The following is a 22,913-nucleotide window of genomic DNA, read 5'->3' on the forward strand; positions in this document are numbered from 1 at the left end:
GGACAGAATGAATGGTGAAAGACTGCATGATGGATAAAAGAATTAATAGATGACAATGTACATTTGGAATGGTGGATATCAGGGGTTTGATGGAAGGATGAATGGTTAGATCATTGGACAAGAGAGCTCTTCTGGGGATGGTTGTGATCAGTGGCGTCACAAGGGGGGTGCGAGAGGTGCGGGCAGCACCGGGTGTCACCAGCAGAGGGCTAACACCAAAATGAACTCCTCGCTATTTATTTACTGTTCATGTAACACCGTCCGTATTGTCCCATGCTGTTTATAGTGCAGGGAAATGGACGGATGCCAGAATCTTCCTTTTCCCAGTTCTGCGAGCGCAGCGGCTTTGTCGGGAGGGGCTTGAGTATAAAATGAGCTCCGCCCTTGACCTTCTGCTCGCTATTCTTTTTGCTCGGAGATGCGATCTTGGTCGTGTTCATGTTCCGAGTGCATGTGGGCGTTTGGGGAACACCACATTCAGTGAACACAAAGTCAAGATTGGCCCAATCTCTAATGGTAAGAACTTTCAGAGTTTCGTAAAAAGTCACATTTGCAGTTAATTTTTGGAACCTTTTGAATCATCCGTGTATATATGTTGCGAGGCTTGTCCTGCATTATTGCAGATGTCAATATGAGAAGCACTGAAAAGACCATTTGATTTCTTTGGACAGCGCTATGATGGGCCAAACGCAGGTAGGTCACAGAGTGTGCAGGATGGCAGGAGGAACGAAAAAAGGCCTCACCCTGTTTGCCACGCCTGCCCTAGACAATGGAGGTTCAGTTGAATCATACAAAAGTATTAAAAAAAGGCTCCGATACTCAGCACATCGAAGCGGTGTAGGAGCGGGGTAGGCGCAAATTTGCGTGCACAAATTCAAAGCGCATTTCATGAGTTTATTTCAGTCACTTTGAGAAGAGCCAAAAACTGTGGGAGAAACCATGGGGGGGGAGAAGGCGACGAGGAAAGGGTTAAAAGAGCAGCAGGCAGGGGAGGGAGGTGCAGGCGGAGGGGGTGGATGGTGCAAGCAGAGAAGGAGATGATGCAGGCTGAGAGGGAGACAGTGCAGCCAGATGGAGAGATGGTGCAGGCAGGGGATGAGATGGTGCAGGCATGGGATGAGATGGTGCAGGCAGGGGGTGAGACGGCGCAGGCAGAGGGGAGACAGAGCAGGCAGAGGGCAGATGTTGCAGGCAGAGGGGAGATGGTACAGGCAGAGGGGAGATGGTGCAGGCAGAGGGGAGATGGTGCGGACAGAGGGAGAGATGGTGCAGGCAGAGTGGAAATGGTGCAGGCAGAGTGGAAATGTTGCAGGCAGGTGGGAGATGGTGCAGGCAGAGGGGAGATGGTGCAGGCAGAGGGGAGATGGTGTGGACAGAGGGAGAGATGGTGCAGACAGAGGGAGAGATGGTGCAGGCAGGGGATGAGATGGTGCAGGCATGGGATGAGATGGTGCAGGCAGGGGGTGAGACGGTGCAGGCGGAGGGGAGACGGAGCAGGCAGAGGGCAGATGTTGCAGGCAGAGGGGAGATGGTGCAAACAGAGGGGAGATGGTGCAGGCGGAGGGGAGATGGTGCAGGCAGAGGGGAGATGGTGTGGACAGAGGGAGAGATGGTGCAGGCAGAGGGAGAGATGGTGCAGGCAGAGTGGAAATGGTGCAGGTAGAGTGGAAATGGTGCAGGCAGAGGGAGAGATGGTGCAGGCAGAGGGAGAGCTGGTGCAGGCAGAGGGAGAGCTGGTGCAGGCAGAGGGAGAGCTGGTGCAGGCGGAGTGGGAGGGGGAGATGGTGCAGGCAGAGGGAGAGATGGTGCAGGCAGAGGGAGAGATGGTGCAGGCGGAGGGAGAGATGGTGCAGGCGGAGGGAGAGATGGTGCGGACAGAGGGAGAGATGGGAGCCATCCTATTCAACAGATCTCCCTGCCTTGCATTTGTCCTGCTCACACCTGTCATGATGTCACTTCCTGTTGTGATGTCACTTCCTGTTGTGATGTCGCTTCCTGTCGTGGTGTCACTTCCTGTGACGACGCCTAACTTGGAGAGTCCCCCCACTTCTTTTTTTAGGACTTGTGCCCTGCTCACATGCTCACTTACATACTCAAATAGAAAGCATTTCACACACACAAACATTCACACACACAAACACGTGTGCGCACACACACACACATAAACATGTGCACAAGCAAACAAAAACACACACACATATACCTGCCCTATCGCCTCACTCCACAGTAGACTGCCAACCTGGAGCCCTTGCATGTGGCTTTTGCATTGCTTTCTGTGGAAATAAAACCACAATTGAATCTGGTCCTGGCAGGGCTTGCTGTGTTACCTATGAGGATCTGCAAAGTCACATGATATGTTAAATGGCCACCTCAGGTCTCAAGAGGCAGGGATTTGCAGCCTACATGTATCTACATCCTGATTCCAGTGTTAGTCTGATAACCAGTCATCAGGCCGGTAGACTTTGACAGAAGAAAATGCTAAATTAACCCTATGGTATTTTTGAACAGAACAATTAGGCCTGACTTAGATGCAAGGCAGTGGAGGCCGCCACAAACAAAGGGTGGTGAGGCGGGTGGAGGGGTTGTGCGGGGGAGAAGGGGTTGCACTGGTGAGGGGGCGTTGCGTGGGGAGTCAAGCAATGTGTCAGATTTACTATATAAAAAACATACCTTTAGCTGCTGGCCGCCTCTGCATTGCGTCATGTTGCATCTCCTCTTCCTGCCTGGTCCCAGAAGCCCCTGGGACACACTCACAATCCAATCCCTGTGCTGCAGAGCTGCGCAGGAATTGGCCTAAGTGGGCTAGAAAGATGCTCTGCTCAGGCCAGGGAGTCTGTGGGGTTTCTCCAGCACTACTGCTTAATGCAGCTGGGCTGGAGAAAACCTTAGTGCGCATGTGTGTTTTGGTCAGCCTTAGACAACCGGCCAAACACACATGAGCACTTAGGGAGTGCACAAGCACTCCTTCTCCCTTCTCCCACGCCTCAGCCTGCCACTCCCTACAGTTGCTGGTTAAGTGCCAGAAAAATGCAAAATAAAATGGTGCAAGAACATCATTTTATTTTACATTTGCTGGTTCATGCACCAGGCAGTGGGGCAACGCTCCTCCGCCACTGTGGAGGAGCCACCTCTGATGCAAGGTGTAAAGTATCTATACAACACTTCAAACAGTAATACAATTAAGACACACAACAAATAGGATCCATCACCAATTTAGCAACATAGAGTAGCTGTAAATAAAATAAGACCAAATAGACAAAAATCCAATAAGTAGTCCCGAAGATATGCAGGTTTAAATATGTCAGTGAAAATAGCATCAAAAAGCACTCTGGTTATCTGTTTGCACTGGACTGGGACAAAGTCACAAGTTCAGTCTGACCACAATGGAGCGGGGGCCTGCTACAAGGACCCAGTTAGGCCTGCTAACCAAGAGTACCTTAAAACCTGGCTGCAGAACATTGTGATGCCCCCCACCAAGAATGAATTGCACAGCGGGGGCGATACATCAGTTACAAGAGTTTGCAAAGCTGCGATGTGAGGTCCTGCATCATTGTTGGGATCCTGCCGACAAGGGCTTGTGATGCAATGTCCGGAATCAAGGATCTGTTGTGCAGTCGAGGCAATGCATTGGTTCTGAAGAGCAGTCAGGCTGCGATGCGAGAACCTGTGTTTAGTTTGAGGCTGCCACCGATGAGAGATTTGCAATACGAGGACCTACGTCAGGAAGACTTCGCACTGGTGGTAGTTCCGATGTAGGCTGTGAAGTTGATGTGGAGTCCTTGCGCTGATAGAATGCTCGCAGTTAAGGCGACGCATCAGTTCTGCTCAGGAGGGTGAGGCGCAGTAGAGGAAATGCGTTGGTTCTGCTAGGTCCACCACTTGGCTGGTAGAGTGCCTTCAGGACCATTTCCAAGGGTCCAGGACTGGGTTGAAACCACTTGGCAGGGTAGAACTCACAGATAGCAGAGTCTAGGTTCTGGGTTCAAGGTTGTTGGAGCATTCTGCCCCTGATGTTCTTGTCAGGAGGCCAGTCAACTAGCCCTCTTGGAGTCACTCTGGGGTCCTGGGTCCCGGTAGCAGTGGGTAGGTCCTTGAACACATTGCGTACTACGCAAACTGTATGGGGTAGTTCCTCATATCTTGACCTGCCGGGGATTGATGAAGCAGGAGTATATCCCAATTAGGGTAGAACAAGTACTACCAGCCATCAGACAGAGCAAGTCATGGTGGCTTAAATCCCAAACATTAATTCATTATTGTTTTCCCGTCCACCTTAGTGTAGATAGTTTTTTAACTTTAGGTCCTGACAAATCGCCTCTAGACTAGTAGAATTTCAACAAAACATGTTGTCCAACCACACGGAAGAGCGCCACACCTAAGACATTAACTTATCATTGCGCCTTTCCTCTTTATTTTAATCAGGGTAGGAGACCCCAAAATTAAAGTTATTTTTTCTGGTACTCCCAACCCTGTTGTAACTCACATAAACATCACACACCACTTTTTCATCCACACTCACTAAATCTCTCACCCCCACGGCACCAAACAGCTATTTGGAAAAAGATATCCATCAAAGTGCCTCACATCGGGAGCCCGGCAGGCATTGCAGCGCCAGCCAGACGAGGAGCAGCCCGATGATGAAGCATTACACCCAACTGGGTGTGTGAGGCCATTACATTCCAAAGACATTGATTCCCATCTCTTTGACTCTGTAGCCTACTGTCCCTTGTATATTGCTAAATTCTAGACCATTCAGGAACAGCACAACTTTAATTTTGATATTGCATTTGGGCAACTGTGCTGGACTTCATGTATAAAAGCCCATTGTCCCTCTATTTGTGAATATGGTTTAAACTAAACACAGCAGAAGAATGTACCCAGTTGGCTCTAGACGAGGTAGCTGGAAAGAGTGTGATCAAAGTACCAGTCCTGTGTTTGTGGTTAGAGGCAGTTTTCTGTACATACAAAGGTTAGAGGGGCTGCCTTGAGGGTGTGGTTCTAGGCTGAACCCTTTGCCTTTGCCCAGTGCTAACTTGATTTACTCAAGGGTCACAACCTTTGCAATATGGCAATGGCCACTGGACTTATTCAGAATAAGAACCACTAGACTTTTTCAAGGTGGTGCCCAGTGAGTACTGAAAGTGTATAAACTTCTTGTGTAGTGGGGCCAAGCTTATGTCCTGCACCCAGTACCTGACAGAGCCCAATGGTCACTTGGCCATAGATAATGCCCTGTGCTCAGTATCACTGGGTATACTCAAATGTGAAGCCAACTAGGTACTGGGGTAAGAAGACCTAATGCAGGATGTGTCCAAAAGGCGTGACTTGTGCCCAGTCCAAGAAGGCCACGGCCGAAGGCCTTGCTACAAGGCTACTGGGGAAGGCTTTGAGGTAGGGTGTGGGTCAAGACTATGCCATGTGCCCAAAAACACAAATGGAAACTATTCATTAAAAGAAGTTAAAGAAGCTACACAAAGTGGCCATACCTTCCATGATGTCATTAGTCTCAAAAGTGATGATGATGGTTGGAGACAAGGCTTCTTTAGTTACCAAACCCAAAGAAACTTGAAACTGGAACTCTGGGAAGTGCGCAAGATGGTGGGTGTGTGATGGCCCCTCCAAGCCCTGAAGTGGCTGAGAAAGTGAAGATCTAAATGGCACGATGTGAAGAGCCCTTGTAAAGTCATGGCTAAAAGGCCCGCTTACACTGCGGCAGCTCAATCAGAAATGGACAGTCGCCCAAAAGTCCCAAGTCTCAACGCCAGGTAACATTGGAGTCTCCAGCCTGGACACGGAGCGTGCTCTGTGTGTTGACTCTAGCTCCCTATAGTCACTCCAAGAGCATCTGATGAATGATGATCCATGATGGGGTGGCACTGGTGTTTCCATCACAAATGTATGATCATCCAGCAACCTCATTAGGTAGTAATACTGAGTTCTAAGGATTTCTAAGGGTCTCTGAGTGGTGAGTGGGATTGGAAATATGGCCGACAGGGAGGAGGGAATGACGATGGTGATAGTCCTCTCCTGAAATCCCCTACCTCCTCCCCCCAAGACTCTTCCTTTGCTGTAGCAGAAGGATAACCGGTTCTTTATTTGTGTTTGAATGGACTTGAAGCAAGTCCTTCTCTGTCGTGAGAGCTGGGTATTGTGGGTAGTTTTGTGTGAGGGTTCACAGACACTGTGACATCCAATGGGGCCGGAAGTGAAGTAAACTGAAATGCACTCTCATGGTCTGAAGCTCATGGTCTGAGGCCCGAATTTGAAAGGACGCCTGCACTCGATTGGATCTACACTAGTCAAGTGCCTGAAGTAAATGTAAAATAATACACATATGTGGAATGTTTAAAGTATGGTATCAATCAACAGTAGATTTAAAGTACACTCCTATCTCAGACGGCGAGAGCAGCGACTGGTGTTCCTGCAGGAGACACACCTAATAAAAGCAAAAGACCTTGCATCATTCATGCTGGGGTCAAATATTTGGGACAGAAATGATAGTGAGGGTGAGGCATGTGATCCTCTTTAAGGTGACTGACATTCTGGGAGGCAAACTTGTAGCTTTAAGATTTATGGAAGAGGCTAAATGAGTCTACAAACCTCAAGCTCCTTGCAATGGTTACCTATGCAGTCATTATGCCCCATTGTTCTTATTATGACATCCCTGGTAGTGTCTTGTGTGACAAGCACCATATTCAGAAATGTGAAGTCTTCACAGACATTAAAAAGAAAGGAAACAATGCAGTTGCACCTATTAGAGGCCTGCCTATAAGTCACATGATGAGTATAGACTGCATTACCGCTGCTGGCCACTAGGTGTCATGATATAGAGAACATAGGCTCTCATTACGAGCAGTTGGTAAAAGGTGTGATATTTATCGCACCTGATTAAATCCTACTCCACCTAGACTAAATTCATTGGGTGCGATAAATACCAGCCAATTATGATTTTTTGCACACTAACTTGTAGCTTTTTATAATTCTGGTAAATATTGGGGGCCTCATTTATGATTCTGTGCGCCACTTGTACGCCTCCAGTGCGTCACTATTTGTGACGCACCAGTGGCGTAAAAAATGCGCCTTGTTGCGCCATATTTAGAAAGTGACGCATCTAGGTTGATGTAAACCCCTGCGCCACATTATACCTGCGCCAGGTATAATGTATGCAAGGGGGGGGCGAATTGACGCAAGAAAGGGTCATGGAAGTGACCCTGTGAAATCTATGAGATTTCACTGCGCCACTTCTAGGGCTTAAATGCGTCAAAATCTTAAGCCTGCCTCACAGCAGGCATAAGACTGACGCAGACCCTTTCACATGGGGCTTGCCCCATATGAAAGGACACATTGGTGGAGTTGCGTCACTTTTGTGACACACTCCAGCAATGCGTCACTTTTGCGCCTACAGATACGTCAGAAATACTGACGTATCTTTAACTCCTTGCAACATGATGCGTCATACTGTAAATATGACGCGTCATACTGTAAATATGATACATCATTGGTGTCGCAAGGAGGGTGCAATGAAAAGGGACGCATCCCTGTTTTCACGCAGCGATGCGTCACTTTTCATTAATGAGGCCCTGGATATCTTTCCCCAGATAACTATCAGCAGGTTTGACCTGGCGAGATTTATGACAAGCCCATAATTGAGCTATGTGTGGTACCAGGAGTTATCACACATATTGCAATTAACCGGGCCCTTCGTAATGAGGGCCCTAGAGAGTAAAGGTTGCTGAAGTTCCACTCACTGGTAATAGAGGTTTACAACTGTTAAATGGACTTCTAGGGGTGCATTTCCACTGTCAGCAACAAGAGGCCCTCACGCAGGCTAGAGATGAGAGGAAGCTGCAGTCCCATTCCCAAGCAATAGAAATGTTTACAGACATTTAAAGACGGTGGAGGATGTAAATCCTCCTGTCAGCACCAAGATGTCCACATAGAACACATACAGAGAAGAGAGCCTACAGTTCTGGTCTATAGATATTCTTACAAGTGGAGTACTTCAGTACCACCCCCAGCATTTAGATGACTTTCTCAAGAAAATTTGTGGAAGTGAGGTTATTGCAGCCCCCAGCGAAATATATCATCCTAGAAATTAAACGCTGTTGTAAGGCTGCAGTAACACTGTCCACATCTAGGTGTCCCTGTAGAAATTATATCCATAATAAAATCTCCTCTGGTTACAGCCACAAGCGAGAGATATATTTGAATACATTAAATGCACTTGGAAGACTTCTGGCCCATTGTTAACAATTAAATATCCCTGCAGCGGTTTTATTGAGGGCAAAGGCTGTTTCAGTTATGCTCACAATTAAGAGATAACTCAAACACATTAACTGCAGCTGTAATGCTACAACACTATAATAAACTTCTGGATGTCCCTAAAGAGATTATATACAGGATAGATGGCTGCATCTTCCTGGTCAGCAAAAAAGAGTTATTGTTTGAGACTTCTGCATTATTACAGGTGATGCCACTGGTCAAAAAAATATGTGAAGTTAGCAGAGATGTCATTGACTAAGTCATCTGTGATGCCAGAGAGTGTCATTGTGGTTGCATAACTAAACACAGCTAGTGAAATTTTGCACATTTAATGTTTTGGATCTGGCGACTGGGTACTTTGTCATAAACATGACGGATATCCCACCCACCTCATTACAAGTACCATAGGATATAATACACTTGTAATACGGCGGACATCATATCGGCCGCATTTGTGATGGAGTAATCCATCCTCCAAACTCTGAATCTGGCAATACGTCATTACTTCAATTGTGGATTTTTCTTCCTACAATGTTCATTAAATATCAAACTTAGTAGTCATACATATTGTGCCTTGGTGACATTGTTATTGAATATAGTTTATATGTAGACATCCAGTGTAATATCTTTTTTACAATTGTGGGAGGGGACATGACCTCAGGACCGGCAAAGTGCTATAAGGCAACGTCATGGCTCTCATGAGGTGCGGAGAGTAACATTGGGGCAGTAGGGGGAGATAGGCCAGAAACTCTACTCTTGTTCGTTTACCCCATATTCTGGTACATAAGGGCTTAGTAGCATGGGATTGTGAGGGAGTTGAGCCAGGCCAGAAGGGACCGATAAGGCACTGAATACCATAGTCATGAGAGGGGCAAGGAGGGCTGAAGACCTAGTTGGTGAAAGTGGCCGTTTTTAAGAACACATGCATGGTGGTGTGGGGGCCGTGATGGGTGGGGGGGGATAGAGTGGAGTTGCCAGTGGCAGCGCCTCCCCTATGGCGGAGGAGCCTCGAACCACTGCTTTCAAGCAGTGCGAGAAGAGAAACATAACATGATAATAACTTTCAGTTATTATCATGTTATGTTTCCTTTTTCGGGGGGAGGGTGGGCAGAACTGCCCTGCTCATGGAGCAGGGCAGGGGCAGAGTGGTTTGCCCACTCAAGTGTGCAACGATTGTTTGGTTGGTCCTCTCGGGCCACCCAAAGCAGTCATGCGCACTTCCCTGTTCTCCATTCAGGCTGCATTACAACCTGCAAGGAGAACATACCCACCCCTACAGCCCCTGGGTGAGCGCTGTGTCATGGGGCTCAGACCAATCACAATGCTGCAATTGCAGCATTGTGATTGGCTTAGAGGAGGGAGTCTGGCTGCCTGATTCCTGTTCCTGGAAGCGGACTCAGGAGAGCAGGGGCACAGAAGACACGGGACCCAGCCTCGAGGTATTTTTTTAATGATTTATTTCTGAACAATGCTCCTCCTTGCGACACACACCCCTGCAACCCCAATGACCCCCCCCCCCCACGACACCCACGACGGCCACTCCCGCCCCGACCCATGAGCCATACCGGCCGCCCCTGGGAGCAGCACTTGTGTATTCAAGAATCCACGTACCGTAGACTCTATTGTACCATATAGTTCTGTATACTTTCTCTGCCTAATCAGCAGCTGGTGTATAAGGTAAACTACTGTCATTCCATTACAGAGAACAAAGGCACATTGATCCACCAGCGGTTCTCATTTGCGAACAGTAGAACCAGGGCTTCAAGTGGAATGCAAAAAGTGGGGGATCTCTAAAAAGGGCGAAGCCTATAAAATCAAGGGGTGGGCTTAATCAAGTAAATTACATTTCTGTTATTCCCATAGTGTGTCAACTGATCTCTGTTTTAGTTTCTCTGCGCTTTCATTAATTGCATCCAGATATAAAACACAACAGAAGACATACACCTAAACCCAGCCAGGACAATTGGCCTTGTCATTGGTTGGTAGTTGTTTAAGATATATGAGCAACAACAATGATTTTCTTGTACATAATTAGCATTGAAAATGTTTTAATTCTAAAACTTGTTGAGACTGTGAATTAAATATTACTCTGGCCTGTGGAAGGTGGAAGTGGTTTTCTGAGTGTCCCAGTCCCAGTCCGTTATGTTCAGTCTGTCAGACAAGTACACCTTTTTGATTTCGACATCTCCTCCTTCTGCATGTCTTACACCTCATCTCATTCCTCTTCAGCCCCCTCTTTTCACTCTCTCCTGAATGCACTTCCCCTCAACTCTTTCACCTCACCTCACCGCCCCACAAACTGGCAACGCACCCACTCACCTGTAAACACTGCATTTTCTTTTACTTTCACCTTGTCAATATTTTGATAACTGTGTAACCTCCACAGAATCACAATTGCAACTGGAATACGTGACCATTGCTCTGTGTGCTCTGCAGAGATGCCAAAGATTGGAAGGCCGTGTATTCTGAATACCTTTTTTGACCCACTGACAGGCACTGTGAGAAAGTCGCACTGCTTCAACCCCCCCTGCATAGGTCTCAATCATGGCCGCTATAAACACCCGAAGGTGACTCAGTTCAAATTACCCACTATATGAGTATAATATGCTATACGAAACAAGTACAGAAAACAACATCGTGGAAATAGCAAACACTCGTAGGGAATGCAAGATTAGGCAAAACATGTAAAATATAAATAGGAGCTAAACGCATGCCATGGATTGATTTAATGTTTTTTTACATTCGTTGTTCAGAAATCGATCTGTGCAATTTGCCAGCGAAATTAAGTACATGAATGTAGGGCCCCACAGGGACCAGTTTCAAGGTTCGTTTTTAATTACTACTGAGTCAGACACCGGAGCGACCTGGCCCACTTTAAGCCCCGAGAAGAAGAATACAATTTCTCTACTGAGCACCATTATGTTTCAAACAGTAACATCTGCTATTTGCAGCACCAAGAAGCAGCAGAAGTGCAGCGTGAAATGCAATTGATACACATGAAAAATGCTACAACGGGATATGCAACTCGGCTAAAATAGCTTGCTTTCCTATACTCATGGTCTCCTGCTGCGCTCTAAAGAAAACACTAGCTCTGTGAATGTATCTCTTTAATAAGCCGCTACATCCTGTTCCATCCCTGGTCCAGGGGCGGCCTTTGGCATGTGCAAGCTGTGTACCTGCACACGGCTGCCAAACCCCAGGGGTAACCACGCCAATAAATATCCTTAGTATAATAATCCTCTGAGGATGGATACATATTTGCGTGGCGGCCCCTGGCAGGGATTTGGCGGCCTGTTCCACTTCCAAACACCCTGACCCCCCCCACCCCCCCTCTTCACTGGCCTCCGCCCCGCTTTCCTGGGGGGGGGAGGGGGGGTGTCCCTGGTGCTCCCTGCCCAGGGGCACCATGAGCTTAGAGCGCCCCTGCCTGGTCCATGCGTGTGCGCGTCCAGCTGATAGTGGTGGGCTCCCTGTTGGCCCTGTTCTAAACTGGCAGCCCCTGCTCTGCTAACAACCACACAACGGAAGATTACTGAATGATGTCGCTGGCACCTTTTACTGTTAGTGACGTAAACAATGGCGTAGTTGAGGGAAAGGACGAATGAGGCCAAGGGAGGAAGCATCATAAGAGCAGGGTAGGGACAAAGACACCGGCAAGGCTTTGAGGGAGAGGGGGGCCGGGGAGCAACCACCGTGGGGCGGCTAATCCGGACACAGGCAGGGGCTGCAGAAGGAGCTAAGTCGTATGTATCCCCTTCCACTAAAACCGTGGGCCAGATCATAAAATATGCTAGAATGGCGCTACTGCATGTTCTTTGTGGTAGGAATGTCGGTGCTTGGTCTAAACATCTTTTACCACAGCACTCACAAAGCAGATTTCAGAAAGTGGAAACATATGGCATGAGCGCATGTGCATATTTGTTGTGTGTCATTTTGTTGTGGTGTGATGTGTTTTTATGTTGGGCTTTTGTCTTGTGTTAATACAAAGTAATGTGTTTTACTTTTAATGTTATACCCCATAAGCATTAAAACTGTATTGTTGAGTTTTGTACAGTTATGTTTTGTGCTGTAATGGTACTGTAGTATGTTCTGGTGTTTATTTTAGAGATGTTCATCAAATGGTGCTACATTTTCAACCAAACGCAGCATAATTCTGTAGTCTCCATAACAAGTAACAATCATTTACCACCATGTAATGCGGTAAAAAGGGCAGGTCCAGCTCTACAACTATTTAGTACACGCGTTACCCCAGCACCATGGCAAAGACCTGTCTTACATTAGCACTTTCATCGCTCACGCTATGTACAGTCTTACTGTGACAGTGTGGTGTCCCCACCCAGAGTCCATCTCTGAGGAGGCTGACCGCAAACTCCATGCCGCCAAGTGTCATCAAGCTGCAGCAGGCAGCAGTACTGGGGTGCGGCATCCCAATAGTTAAATAGTGATCGCTGTCTCATCTGGCCCTGTAGGGCAGTCCCCTCTGTCACTGGAGCTAGCAACATCTGGTTGAAATCCAAGGTAGTCCTCAACAGAAAGGAAGGACTACGATGGGACAACTTCAAGTTCTTAGCGTCTTTTGTCTAGAAGGGAATTTTATCCCATTCTAAAATGGCGACGCACTCATGTGCATATAGAGCCCGAGTAAATGACACACACCGCCAGAGGGGAGGTTCTTAGTTCTGGCCTAACTGGTGCCTCATACTTAAGACTTATTGTTTTATGAATCTTAACAGTCTGGATGAGAGCTTGATGTCAGTTCGAAGTTTATTCCACTATTACAGGGCCTCTATTGAAAAAGCTGCCTCCCTCTGTACTGCCGTCATATTTAGTGAGCCAAAGTCACAAGTGACCATTTAGTAGGGCTGGGTGGAATTTGCGTAATCGCGTTATGCAAACCTCTGCAAAACTGTAAAAAATCTCTGCGAACACGTGGAAACCCAACGAACACGCGGAATTGCTTGTTCGCGGTGCTTTTTTACTGTTGGCAATCGCTGTTTGCGTTCTTGGGGGAAATATTGTGCGCACTCGCATTTGAGAACGCAAACAAGCAAAAAAATTTGCGAAGTAGTGGAATGCAGAATTTTGGGCTATTTTGCGTTCACCCCGGAACGCGAAATGACCCAAATTCGGCAAATTCTGAGAGCGGAACAAAATTTAACACCCAGGCCTACCATTTAGTATTGCTGCACAAGTCTCTAGCATACACTCAGTGAATGACTCCAGAGGAGATCAATCAATCAATCAATGACACTTATATAGCGCGCTACCTACCCGAAGGGTCTCAAGGCGCTGGGGGGGGGGGGGGAGGTGCCGCTACTGCTCGACCAGCCAGGTCTTCAGCTTCTTCCTGAAGGAGAGGTGGTCTTGGGTCAGGCGCAGGTCGGTCGGGAGGGAGTTCCAGGTCTTGGCGGCCAGGTAGGAGAAGGACCTTCCTCCCGTAGTCGCTCTTGGGATGCGGGGGACGGCGGCGAGGGCGTGGTTGGCTGATCGGAGGTGGCGTTTGGGAGCGTAGAAGTTGATTCGGCTGTTGAGGTAGCTCGGGCCCTGGTCGTGTAGGGCTTTGTGTGCGTGGGTGAGGAGGCGGAAGGTGATTCTTTTGTTGACGGGGAGCCAGTGAAGGTCTCTCAGATGTCCGGTGATGTGGCTGGTTCGTGGGATGTCGAGGATGAGTCTGGCTGAGGCGTTCTGGATCCGCTGGAGTCTCTTCTGGAGCTTGGCGGTGGTACCGGCGTAGAGGGCGTTGCCGTAGTCCAGTCGGCTGGTGACGAGGGCCTGGGTGACGGTCTTCCTGGTCTCGGTGGGGATCCACCAGAAGATCTTCCGTAGCATGCGTAGGATGTTGAAGCACGCCGAGGAGACGTTGTTGACTTGCCTGGTCATGGAGAGGGAGGAGTCCAGGATGAAGCCCAGGTTGCGTGCATGGTCTGTCGGTTTGGGTGCGGTGCCCAGGGCGGGAGGCCACCAGGAGTCGTCCCAGGCGGAGGGTGAAGAGCCCAGGATGAGGACCTCCGTCTTGTCAGAGTTCAGTTTCAGGCGGCTGGTCGTCATCCACTCGGCTACCTCTTTCATCCCTTCGTGCAGGTTGGCTCTGGCGGAGGCGGGGTCGTTGGTCAGGGAGAGGATCAGCTGGGTGTCGTCGGCGTAGGAGATTAGGCTGAGGTTGTGTTTGCGTACGATGGCCGCGAGGGGGCTCATGTAGACGTTGAAGAGGGTGGGGCTCAGAGATGACCCTTGAGGGACGCCGCAGATGACTTCGGAGGCCACTGACTTGTACGGTGGTAGGCAGACTCTCTGTGTTCTTCCGTCGAGGAAGGAGATGATCCATTCCAGCGCCTTGTCCTGGATTCCGACGTATGTCACGGGTGAGTTGATGGAAGCTTTTAAAGACAATTCCCAGGATAATGAAGGCAAGGCAGTCTAAAAATGGAGGCCAATTTAGAGCCAAACAGGCTGGTGACATGTAGTCTCTCACTTTTAGTCCCCTCAGGGTAAAAATGGCCTGAACAGCAGCATTCTGAGCTCATTTGGGCATAGCTAGGCAGGTTTTTGATAAGTTCATACTAAAACTCTTAGAAAATCAACTGTGCAAGTTTGTTGCATCAACTATCAATACCCAGCCCTTCTGAGGGTAGAGACAGGAATAGAGTTTAGTTTCTGGATCTGACAGAGCAGTGTTTGACTAGTGCCGAACCTGTGGCTTAAGAAAGGCCTCCACATTAAATAGAAAGTCTTGGTTTTTGATGGTCTAAGATAGAGGGAAAGTCAAACCAAAGATGTTGAAAATGTTGAGGGCTAGCTGCTATAAACAACTATTAGCACCAATGACTACCAGTTCTGTCTTCGGTTCAATTGGTGGAAATTAGCGGCCATCCAATACTGGTATGCTGCAAAGGGATGCTGCAGGTCTACACACTCCCGACAGAAGCTAATGTCGAGGTGGGCATGTCGAGGTGGGCATCACCTCTATATGACTTGATGGTGATCTATGACCAGATAAATAAGGGACACTGAAAGAAGTTAAAAGGAGCAGGAGAGAAGGCCTACCCATGGGGGACTCTGAAGGTAGGAGTGATTGCATCATTTAGGGAAGGTCACAATTTAACCTATTTGCTCCTTATAAGTAGAAGGGACACAGACCACTTAATGGGTTCTTCCGAGGCCCTCGACAAGATGGACCAATGCTTAAGAACAATAGAAAGGTTGAAGACATATCAAGAGTAGGCACAGCCCCATGCTTCAATATATTGCATTGAGTCATTCCAGAAGCCTAGAGGAGCTGTTTCGGTCCCATGCAGGTGTCGGAACAAAGAATGGATCGGGTCCGCATGGAGTCAGAGTCCAGAGACAGCTGTGATTGATGGACAGCTGCCTTTTCATGGTGTCAGCACTGCTAATATGGTAGTAGGCCAAAAGCAGGGTCTGCGGTCGGGAATAAAAGACTCTCTAAAGGATAGAAAGTTGAGAGGTTGTATAATTGGTGTGCAGTGGTGTGAGTGTTGCTTTCACTTCCATTATGGTGCTGGGTCTCTCACAGTGCCTCTTGGTTTCAATTGATTAAGGACAGATATGATCTTGTCTGGATGAAATAGATGTGGCACCAGAAGGAATGCTTGTTTCCGGTCCAGGGAGAACCTGGCTTGGCAGTTCGGGCTGGACTGTTCCCATGAGGCACAGGGTCAAGACTGCTTTGCATATGGCCAGGGCTAAACTGGGGTGACATGGTGAGCAAAAGAATGGTGGATTTAACCCAGATCTCTTGACTGGGAGTGAATGTTTTGATTTGTTTTGCATCTCATCCATCAATTGTCTGTCTTTTGCTTTCTCACCCTAAGTGCACCAGGTATGCCCAGACGTGGGTCCTGGGCTCACTGTGCCACTGTAAGCAAGCTATCTTGGCTGAAGTGGGGCGAAACCAAGAAACCGGTCCTAGAATGCTTGTTTCCGGTCCAGGGAGGACCTGGCATGGCAGTTCAGGCTGGACTGTTCCCATGAGGCACAGGGTCAAGACTGATTTGCATATGGCCTGGTCTAAACTGGGGTGGCATGGTGAGCAAAAGAATGATGGATTCAACCCAGATCTCTTGACTGGGAGTGAATGTTTTGATTTGTTCTGCATTCCGTCCATCAATTGTGTGTCTTTTGCTTTAGATCATTTCATCAGCTGCAATATACATGTTCTGGTACTATGTTCAAATGTAGCTCCAACAATATTTCCCGGGCGGGACAGCACTTCTGCCCAACGGTTATGCAGCGCAGGTACTGGCCAGAAGTATGTAGTATGTCTCTTTTCTATGTTGGGAATGTTGGGCAAAGGTCTGTGGCTGTCAGAAAGGTTTTATGTTGCTTATGGGTGTCAGCTATGTCCAGTGTAATATGTTGTATTAGTTTAAAAATTCATTTCTGGATACTGATTTAATGTATTCAGACTAGCAGACTATTCGTTATCTGTTATGTAATATCCTATCGCTTTCTTTTTTAAAGCTTTTCTCCATCTCTTGTTTTCTTTGTATCTTCCACATTCTTCCTCTCCTTTCCACCCCATCTCCCTAACCCTCTCTTTCATTCTATCCTCTTCTCATCATGTTTTCTTCTCTTTTCCTCCTTTCTCTCCCCTCTTCTCTCTTGCCTCTTGGCTATCACTCCTCCCCTCTTCTTATTCCCATGCTTGTAGTATTTCAGTTCCTCTTTTCCCTCCACACTCTCCATTCCATCCCTCTCCATGCCATCTCTTCCTTTTACTTTTTCATGTCTTTCTTCCCTCTCTTTCACCTATGTTCCTATCTCCTTCCGTTATTCTCCTCCTCTCTCCATATATATGTGTACTTTCTCCCCTTAATGTATCCTTCACGATCCCAATTTCCCTCGCCCCCTTTCCTTTCATTGTTACAGTAGTCTTTGTGTCCCACTTCTTTACTTTTCATTCCTCCATCTCTATTCCCATCCTTCTTTCGTTTCTTCTCTTCATTCCCATCTCTCTTCTTTTTTCCACCTTCTTCCCATTACTCCTTTTCATTCGGCCATCACCAATCCTCTCTCTTCTTCCTTCAGTTCCTTCTTTCCATTACTCTTTTTCAGTCCCTCTCTCCACCCCGGTTCCTCTCTTCTTCTTTTTCTTCTTTCAGATCCTTCTTTTCATTCTTCTTTTTCTCGCCCCCTCTGTCTCGATATCTCTCTACCTCCCATCTCACTCCGTGTCTACCGTTATCCTTCTCTTCTCTCAGTGTCACTCCCCCCGTTCTGCCCGGTTACCCATCTGCCCCGTCCCTCTTGTTTCTCGCTGAGCTCACTCTCTTCCCGTTTCTCTCTTTTATTTGTCGTCCTTCCTATGTGCAGCCTTCTCCCCCGGGTCATGTCTGGCCCTCTCTGTTTGCGCCTGCTCATCCCTGTCTCTCTGATACTATATATAGTTTTCGTCTTCCTTCCTCTCGTTCATCATGTCCTGGCTCATGCTGTGTTTAGTCTGGTTTTCTCCTTCCTTTTCTTTTTCTCCTTCTCTTCACCTCAACTCGCTCTTTCTTACTCTCCCTTTCATCTATTCTTCTCTCCCCACCCCACTAATTTTTCTCTTCTTTTCTTCTCCCCTTATTGCCATCTTTGGTCTTTCTTCCTCCCTCTCTGTCTCTCACTTCTCCTCCTCTCTCCCTGTCTCGTCACTCCCCTCCCCTCCCCTCACCTCTCTTTCTTTCTCTCTCCTTTTCTTCTCCCCTTATTGCCATCTTTGGTCTTTCTTCCTCCCTCTCTGTCTCTCACTTCTCCTCCTTTCTCCCTGTCTCGTCACTCCCTTCACCTCTCTTTCTTTCTCACTGCTTTTCTTCTCCCCTTATTGCCATCTTTGGTTTTTCTTCTTCCCTCTCTGTCTCTCACTTCTCCTCTCTCCCTGTCTCGTCACTTCCCTCCCCTCACCTCTCTTTCTTTCTCTCTCCTTTTCTTCTCCCCTTATTGCCATCTTTGGTCTTTCTTCCTCCCTCTCTGTCTCTCACTTCTCCTCCTTTCTCCCTGTCTCGTCACTCCCTTCACCTCTCTTTCTTTCTCACTGCTTTTCTTCTCCCCTTATTGCCATATTTGGTTTTTCTTCCTCCCTCTCTGTCTCTCACTTCTCCTCTCTCCCTGTCTCGTCACTTCCCTCCCCTCACCTCTCTTTCTTTCTCTCTCCTTTTCTTCTCCCCTTATTGCCATCTTTGGTCTTTCTTCCTCCCTCTCTGTCTCTCACTTCTCCTCCTTTCTCCCTGTCTCGTCACTCCCTTCACCTCTCTTTCTTTCTCACTGCTTTTCTTCTCCCCTTATTGCCATCTTTGGTTTTTCTTCCTCCCTCTCTGTCTCTCACTTCTCCTCTCGCCCTGTCTCGTCACTTCCCTCCCCTCACCTCTCTTTCTTTCTCACTTCTTTTCTTCTCCCCTTATTGCCATCTTTGGTCTTTCTTCCTCCCTCTCTGTCTCTCACTTCTCCTCCTTTCTCCCTGTCTCGTCACTCCCTTCACCTCTCTTTCTTTCTCACTGCTTTTCTTCTCCCCTTATTGCCATCTTTGGTCTTTCTTCCTCCCTCTCTGTCTCTCACTTCTCCTCCTCTCTCCCTATCTCGTCACTCCCCTCACCTCTCTTTCTTTCTCTCTTCTTCTTTCTCCATTCCCTCCTCTCATCTTCTGTCTCTTTCTCCCCCCTTTTTTTTTATTTCTGCCGTACTTCACTCTCTACTCCTGTCTTCGTCACTTTCTCTTGGTCTCTCTCTGGCTCTCTTTCTCTCCCCTTCCTATTTTCATCTCCCTGCCTCGTCTTCTTACTCTTAGGCATTCTCTACCCCCCCCCCCCCCCCCCTTTTCATCTCTCGTCTTCTCACTCACCTTCCTTTCATTTGTCTCGTCTCTCCTTATCATTTCCTCCTCTCTCAACTATTTTCTTCCTCGTTCTCCCCTACTTTGCCTTTCTCTCTCTATCCCCTCTCAGCCTCTTCCTCTACCTCTTGCTCCTTCTCTCCTTGCCCTCCCTCACTTTCCTCTGTTCTCCTTTCTCCCTTTCCTTTTGTACCTATTTCTTCTGTCTCTCTTCCTCCATGTTCCACTTCCCGCTCTTTCAGCCCCATTCACCCTTTTTTTAATGTGTCTTCCCTCTGTCTCTCTTCCTCACTTCCCCCTCTCTCCCCCTCTCCTCCTCCCCTGCTTCCTTTTTGTATCCTTATCACCCGACTCTGTTTCTTTCTTCCATTCTCCTCTCACCCACTGCTCCAGTTTTTGGAACTTCTCTTGCATCTTCTTCTCCTTTCTCCCGGGACTACTCTTTTCTGCATCTCTTCTTCTTATTTATTCTCCTCTTTTCTCTTTCCCTTCCATCTTCCACCTTTTCTCCGTCTTTTTCTCTCTCTTTTCTCAAAAATTCTCGTGTACCCTCTTTAATTCTTCAATCCACATTCTCGTTGTTTCCTCCTGCTGCCTCTTGTCTCTTTTCTCTGTTCCTCCTACGCAGTTTCCTGTCTTTAATCGTACTTTCCCCTCTCCTTTTCGGTTCGTGTTTTGCTTCTCACATCCCCCATCATCTTCTCTAATATACCCTCCTCGGCATCACTTCTCTCTCTGTCACTCCTCCTCCCGAACGCTCCAACTCTCTTCTCCACTTTCTCCTTTTTTTTCCTTCTTCTCGTTTCACGTATATTATTCTCGCCGCCCTTCTTCCGTGTCATCTCTCCCACGCCTCCATTCTCTTCCCTCTTTCTGTATTCTCGTGATTGCCCCCTCCTCCTGTCTCTTACCCCGACTCGCTCGTCTCCCCTCTTCCTTCCCCATTTCCTTCACTGTTCCACCCCATCCATCCCCTTCTCACCCCTCGCTCTCCGGTGCCCTCTCTGTGCATCCGTACATCTATCCTCCGTCCCTCTTGCTCCACATCCTCCTGCTCTCCCTCCGCGCAGCGCACCTGCGCCATTCCTCACTGCGCCAAGCGCCCGGAGGCCCCGTGCGGGACATGTGGCGCATTACAAACCCCGCAGCCCATGAATCTCTCGGCGCACAGGCGCTCTGTGTACTTCTCGGTGCCCCGCGGGCGCCTGCAACCATACGCATCGGAGCACTGGCGGGAAGGGAACCCGCCGGCGGGAGAGCGGATTCAGCCCCTTCCCAAAGTCACTGCAGGGAAATGCTGAGCCCCTGTTACCGAGGCACACAAGGAATGGGCAGAGGGGGGCGCGCGCCATCAAAGACGCTGCCAGCAGGGTAGAGCCGCCGGGTCGCGCCGGGCAGTGTGACTGACGTCTGCCAGACAGTAACAGGGGCATGTCCACCCCTGGAGTCCAGAGAGGGCCGCTGGCGAGGGACCCGGACACCGCCAGCCAGGGGGGCAGTTTTTAGCGGGAAAGAACCGTCCATGGCATTTTTTAGCTGGATTCCATGAGACTGGGGTCTGTTCGGCAGAACGTAAGGAGGGGGGCGGGGGGGGGGGGGGGCTGTAGGGGCAAGCACCATCATCGGAGGCAGTTTGGGAGCAGGCGAGATAGTGGGGTCACGCGCGCAAGAATGGGCGGTGAGGGGCACGCACCTCTGAGAAGGGCTGTTTGGGTTAATTTAGGGGTAGTCTCATCTAAGAAGAAAGTCTTAGCGCAGGCACCGTGGGAAGGGTGCCCGGCAACTTCAGGAGTGTCCTTTCAGTAACTAAAGACCCCAGGTGGGCACTTTTGCCTAGGGGTGGAGATGGTCAGGGGTTTTCAAGAGGTTACCGCACTGAGAGGGGGCTGTGGGCTCAGGTCGGGTCTGGTCAGAGTTAACACTGGGAGAGAGAAGACAGGTTGGTACAGAATGACGGGCTGGCACTGGTTGGGTACAGGCGTGTGTGTGTGCTGTGGAGGGTGGAGTATGAGGGGCAGTTTAGCACCCGAAAGGGGATTTTTCAAATACATAACAAGCCGACTGCCCAGCCGACAGCACGTGTTACAAAACATAGCAGCCAAGAACTTCAAACACAGTTCACGGGACATTTAACGTAGAAATGTGCGGCTCCTCGCTCCGCGTGCCGCGCTCATCTTCACGCGTTAAGACCCTCACCTGCTCTGAACCCCAATCTGTGAGCCCTTTAATCTGGAACCTTCGCTCTGCGCCAGTGTGCGCCTCCATGCTTCGCCATCCCTGGCTGCACCTGAGTGCCGCTGCCTTAGTTACTTATGGCCAAAGTCCCGGTGTTGCCCAGAAGCTATACTCTCTGCCCTCAAGGGCCCGCCTTTGTGCATATATATGGCTCAGAGTAATCACGGTGCGTAAAAGACCCCTGTCTGGCACTCTGTCTGAGACCACGTTCATTGCAATGTCTAGATAACTGCCTCTGTGCTCTCTAAGATCAGCTCCATTTCAGTGCCTCGCGGTACCGACCTCTTTGCGCTATATGATAACCTTCAGTTCAGTGCCTGCAAGCCTTCACCCCTGTTTGCGATATTAACTTGCATGATTTTCACTTTTAACCCTCGAAATCTGTGCGTTCCATAAGATAACGTTCTTCGAAGCGCCTTGACAAGCCAGCTTCTGTGAGGTTGGATCACATAAAATCAATTGGACCAAAGCCCTAAAGTGCTATATTTAACCATATCAATAATCGCTCGTAGATACTCTGTCTCTGTTTGTTATAATCAGGTTACAGTAACGACGGTGCCGGGAAGCACCGGCTTCTATGAGCTTCATTTAATCACATTATTTCATTGCTGGATGCCCTGACTCTGCGCGAGCTGACGCACGCACGCACACACAGCTCTCCTTACCTGGTCGCGTGAGAGTCCCCCGAGGCGCGACGGGCACCTGTTCACACGGCGGTGTCACCGGAGAGATGTAACATTCCTTCACAGGCACGGAGACAGGGGCGCGGGCCGGGCACTGCTGCAGAGAGGGGCGGGAGGGTTGGGGCTGAGTCCTGGACTCTGGTCAGGTGTGGAGGCGAGCTGAGGTGTAGAAAGGAGCATAGACCGGAGGCGGGACGGATGAGGTGTACCGTGGACCGAAGGGGACGTGAGGCGCGGGCTGGAGGTGGCGAGGTGCCGGGGGCCGGGGGTGGGCTGAGGCGAGGGCTGGGCTGGAGGGATGGACACGCCAGGGACGGACGGACGTGTGTGTGCCCGCTCCAGGAGACCGCGAGGTGTGCAGGTACTGCAGCCAGAGACTGGCGGCAGTGAGATGCAGAGGAGGCAGGAGGGAGGGAGGCGGACACGGAGGAGGGAGGGGGAAGGGGAGGGAAAGGGCGGCGGGAGGCGGAGAGGAGAGGGGGGACAGGAGCAGCCGTCCGAAGAGGCAGAGCTCCTAATGTCAGCGCCTCGCCCTCTCTGCGCTTTCTCCTTCTGTCTCCCTCACCTCACTAACCCATTCATCCTCCTGTCTCCCTCAGCTGCCTGCTCTGTAGTATCCCCATGTCACCGCGGTGTCTTCTCTCTCTCTCTTTCAACCCCTTCTCCCCTTCCCTACATTCCTATGACCTGGGTGTGTCTCTTCTCTCTCTTCCTAGACCCTGCTTCCCTTTAAGATGTTTATTTTGTCTCATTCTTCCTTGGGCACTCCTGCCTTTCTCACGCACCTGCTTCTTTACCTGTGCGTTCTCTCTCATGCACTCAGTCCCTCACATCTCTCTTCCTCCTCTTTCATCTCGCTGGCTCCTGCTTGAGTCTCTTCTCGATACCAGCACTCACTCACCGAC

At 49.2% G+C, this 22,913-nt stretch overlaps 1 protein-coding gene across 1 annotated transcript in view; it reads right to left on the reverse strand.

Moving 5' to 3' along the window:
* CDH24 (cadherin 24) overlaps positions 1-22,380 on the reverse strand; it is a 722,601-nt gene extending 700,221 nt beyond the window's left edge. Inside the window, exon 1 of the mRNA XM_086923669.1 lies at positions 21,991-22,380. The gene's annotated coding sequence lies outside the window, so the exon portion shown is untranslated. The remainder of the gene's footprint in view (positions 1-21,990) is intronic.
* Between the last annotated feature and the right edge of the window lie 533 nt (positions 22,381-22,913).

This window comes from Lissotriton vulgaris, chromosome 5 (assembly GCF_964263255.1).
Source record: "Lissotriton vulgaris chromosome 5, aLisVul1.2, whole genome shotgun sequence".
NCBI classification, from domain to species: domain Eukaryota; kingdom Metazoa; phylum Chordata; class Amphibia; order Caudata; family Salamandridae; genus Lissotriton; species Lissotriton vulgaris.